Genomic DNA, 4,351 nt, shown 5'->3' with positions numbered 1-4,351 from the left:
AAAAAGACTTTGAAATGTCAGTGTGTAAATGAGTGAATCTTATGGCAGAAGCAAATTTGTTCCAAAGATATACATATTATCAGTGTCTGACCTTTCACCTGAATTCCCCAAAAAAATCAAAAAACATATCATGAAAAGAAAAAATCGTGTGCACACAACATAATTATCTTGTGTGCACAATATGTTTCTGTGTCATTTGTTCATACAGCCTTATGGAGATAACTCAACAAAGCAAATTATACTTTAACTTAGGAATTTCATACAGTGATATTAAGGGTACTTAGAAAACAAAACTCTGTTTACGTTTGTATGTGTACATGTTACAGTACAATTCTATAACTAAGTATTTGACTATCGTGCTTAGGCAAATCTTACTTATGATACTTGTATCAATAAGTACGTATATAATTATCTTGTGCGCACAAGATTTCTTTTTTTTTTTTACTTTTCGGTCCTCATTAATGTGTAAAAACAGATAGAAAATGGAAAATAACAGATATAACGTTAAACAGTTTTTGGGGTTGTGATTTATTAATTCTTTCAATGTTGCAGTTTATTGTTGGTCTGTAGCTGGTTGTTAGTGTTTGGTCTTTGATCCATTTGTGTTGAAGCTGAAATTAGAGCACCTGTATATTTCCTGATGATCTCATGTGATGTAATCGACCATCCTGAAGAAAAAAAAAGATTCAAAAAACACACACATTTACACGCACACACTAGTGTGCATAAGTAGCTGTAGCTGATAGCTTATCTCTGTATTTCATGTAAACAACAAACTAAGGCATAAACCACAAACAGGCAGGGTAGTTCTTTCAGTCAGAAGAGTACAAATAAATGTCTCTACTTTTGAGTAATATTTGACAGTGGGAGGAGGCAGCTAGTTACAAGCCACAAGGTTGTCATTGGTCATAGTGGATCTGTATTTGGACTCAATGATTTGTATGTGAGAGAAAACAGACTCACACAAAGAGGTTGATCCAAAAAACAAAAACTCTCAGGTTTAAGACATCTTCTGTGGTTGGGATACTTTATTTCCAGCAGTAAGAACTTTCCATTGATTTTGCCCTGGATTTAATCTCAATGCTATTATGCAGTATCTGGAACTTTGGAATCAACGTTATCTACATCAATACATGCACCAAATGGAAAACACAGTGCTGGCAAAAGGCTCCATGGATGCAAAGCCGGTAAACAGCTTGTCAAATTCCTAACTTGCTGATCCTAACGTGCAATTTCAAGCTGTGCGACATTGTTGCCCTGGCGCTATAGTCCTGCCTGCATGTGAGGATGGGTCATAGTGTTACAGCCTTCTTGTCAGCAGTTCTGGCTTGCTTCTAAATGTGCTCACTGAACTGATCATGTCCATTACATCTTTATCTTTTCCCTGCAGCTCTAAATTAAGCTCAATGAGCAGGCCAGTGAGATCTGTGAGAAATTATTAATCATAAAGCCACTGGGCGTCCTCTAGCTTTGCATATTCTGCATGTTTCGAAAAATTCAGAAAATCTTTCACTTCAGGCAAATCATTGAATCGCACCAGAGATTTACCTCTGCTTAGCCCCTTTACATCTGTATTCAGCAGCAGGTGTGTGAGGTCCTTCCCTGTCTCCTCTGAGTGAGCATGGAATAACCTCCTCTGTTGACTCCTAGCCTGCACAGAACACACAATCTTCAACATCCATCACTTCTTCCGTATTTTAAATCTTTCTACACTATGATTGCTGGTGAGTTATAACATGGTAATGAGGAATGGCTGTGCAAGATTTACTTTGTTTCTATAACATTCTTTGATTGTTGAATGCAGCCTCTCACTTGTCCCCTTCCCTCTCTCACTAATTAAGCCAGCTGAAATTCGAGCTCTTATCTAGTTGGCCCAAGGTTCCCGGATCACAAGAGTTATTCTTTGTGAAACCTCACAGTGGTGAGTAGGGTGGCTCAGCTATTTAGCAGTTAGCTTGCAGTGTTATGATTCTTTTTAGTAACAGTTAGTTTTGTCAGACGTCTGCTGTCCCCTTTGGCTAGTAGCTCTTGCTTTTCCTTCACATTACATTTTGTACCCTTTAATATGCTTTTTTTTAAATTTCAAACCTTTAGTGTACCCTTGATAAAGCCCCCACTTTGGCTCCTTAAACCTGTTGTTTTTGGTCATGTTTATTAGTTTGGTTCAATTGTTAATTCTGTATTGTTTTTTTCACTTTTTTGATGTACTTGACTTTTTATTTATTGGTAGGTTAATTCTCATTATTTGAACCTTAAACTAACTGGGGTTTTGTTTTTTTAGTTTGTTTTTTCTTTCAGCAGTTGAGTTGCTTAGTTCAGAGGCAATCTGGGTGAGGAACCTCCACTTGTTACAAATTAAGACACATACTGTACCATAGTTGTTGTGAGGATTGCTGTGCTGTGATAGGGTAGCACTCCTGCAACTTTTTCAGTGGAGTCTGCCTCTCTACTAGCGGCCTCAGTTGTGTTTGGGTTAATTTGGGACTGAAAGCAGGGTTTCAATAGTCCTGTTTTTTAATATTGGACCTTTTTTTCAGTTGCTTAAACATTTTTCCCCCTAGCAGCTTCCATCCATCTTGATTAACTTTTTTAAGTAATTCAAATCTTTTTTTCTTTTGAAAACATGCATCGACCCCATCAGTTACTAATCTGTGTGCGTTATCAAATTACAAGAGCAATCACTTTTGCTGCAGCTCCCCCCCCCCCCTTCAGGTGGTGGAATTGATTTCTCTGTTGCCATAATTACTTATTTCCACCACCACCGCAATAATCCCTCTGGTGTTGCCTTTTATCGCTACAACTCCATCAGCTGTAACTGAGATGAGCTAGAAGTGGGGAAATTTGTTCTCGTTAACAAATTGCAGGAATGCATTGAACATGTCTGCTCCTCTTGTGTGTCTATTCAATGACAAAATAGTGAGTAGCTCTTCCTTGGCACTCATGTCTCTCAAAACCATTGTAATAAAAAAAACACATCCAGCAATTGAAATACCAAAACAATACACCATGCTTGAAACACTGAGTTGTCTGTATATATGTCAATCAATGTTATTGCCAAGGCTAACCAATTTTGAAACAAGACTAATATATATAGAGCTTAACAACAAAAAAAAGCATTTAATGATCAGTCAATGTATAATCGGACAAATCAGATTTAATGTAAATCCTTAGTTGGGAACAGGCCTATACCACTTGACAAACTTCAATACTTTGTCAATCAATTTACTGTTTGAGGATGTTGCTTAGATAGGGTTGCTTATCATACAAACATAACCTAATGTTAACTATAGGTTGTCAAGCTGTCATCCCAAAACAAAAGTCGACATTTTCCAAAGAGCTCAAAGGGAGTTACACCTTCCCTCGAGCAGTACCAGGCAATAAATATGCACTATTTTGCACACATGGTAAGTTTTCATTTACAGTTTTTCTTGTAGGGGGTTCAGACTGGCCTTCATAAGAGTGAAATTAAGAAAGAAAGGTGATCTGTCAAGCTAAGAGGCTCACTAGTCAGCCAAAAATTCATAGACTGTAACAGGTGTATAGACCCAATCGCAGCACAACAGAAAACTGGCATATATACTCACACACACTTCAGCCCAGAAAGCAGACAAACTGGTACTGGAAAAGGCTGAAGTAATAGTCGTGGTCGGGGGCAGAGGGCTGATGTAATTACTGGGGTTTTGACAGAGAAGGTGAGTCCAAGGCAAGCAGGGTCGCTACCAGGAGATCAGTCGCAGGAAAGCCAGGCATGAATGCGATGACAATCTGGCAATGAAAAAGTCTGGAGCAGCAGCTTATGTAGTGGCTTAATTACTGATGAGCTGATGAGGAGGGTGTGGCTGACAGGTACAGTGAGAGGGAGGCAGTCTGAATGGAAATGTACTGAGAGACAAAACAGGTTGACATATTTAAGATTTAATTCCATGGAGGACCTTATCCCCAAGACAAATCACCTTGTACAGGTAAATGCAACTGGAGCCTTCTAAATGTTTGCATTTAACTCGTGTGGAAGAGGGCTGAAGGTGACTTGCTGGAGGAGAGTGAAGGCTTCAGCATGTAGGAGAAAAAAAACAAAATGAAAAAACAAACTCCAGTTTTTGTTTCATGCTGGTGTCTAATAGATCCAAAAATCACACATTCTCTCTTTAAGATGTTTGTATGTGCACTTTGCAATACATTTCTTTAATACACTCTTAGAACTGCATTTGACGGTTATTTTAATCGTCAGTCATAAACCTGATGCGGACAACTCAAAAAAAAAAGTTTTATGACTTCTTTTTTCCCCAATCTGGCTTCCATATTACCCATAATTCAACATAGGCATACCTGCCAAAGCTAGGGTTTTATGCTA

General features: G+C 38.3%; 1 long non-coding RNA gene across 1 annotated transcript; it reads right to left on the bottom strand.

The window, feature by feature from the left end:
- Nucleotides 1-427: 427 nt before the first annotated feature.
- On the bottom strand, nt 428-3,759 carry LOC306821862. Its single transcript, XR_013778836.1, has 3 exons — nt 3,585-3,759; nt 1,549-1,651; nt 428-668 (listed from the first exon to the last, which is right to left on the bottom strand). It is a non-coding gene; the product is annotated as an uncharacterized lncRNA (long non-coding RNA).
- Between the last annotated feature and the right edge of the window lie 592 nt (nt 3,760-4,351).

The sequence above is a fragment of the Symphodus melops genome (assembly GCF_947650265.1).
Source record: "Symphodus melops genome assembly, chromosome: 4".
Taxonomy (NCBI): Eukaryota; Metazoa; Chordata; class Actinopteri; order Labriformes; family Labridae; genus Symphodus; species Symphodus melops.
This window is presented reverse-complemented; position numbering and strand designations above follow the sequence as displayed.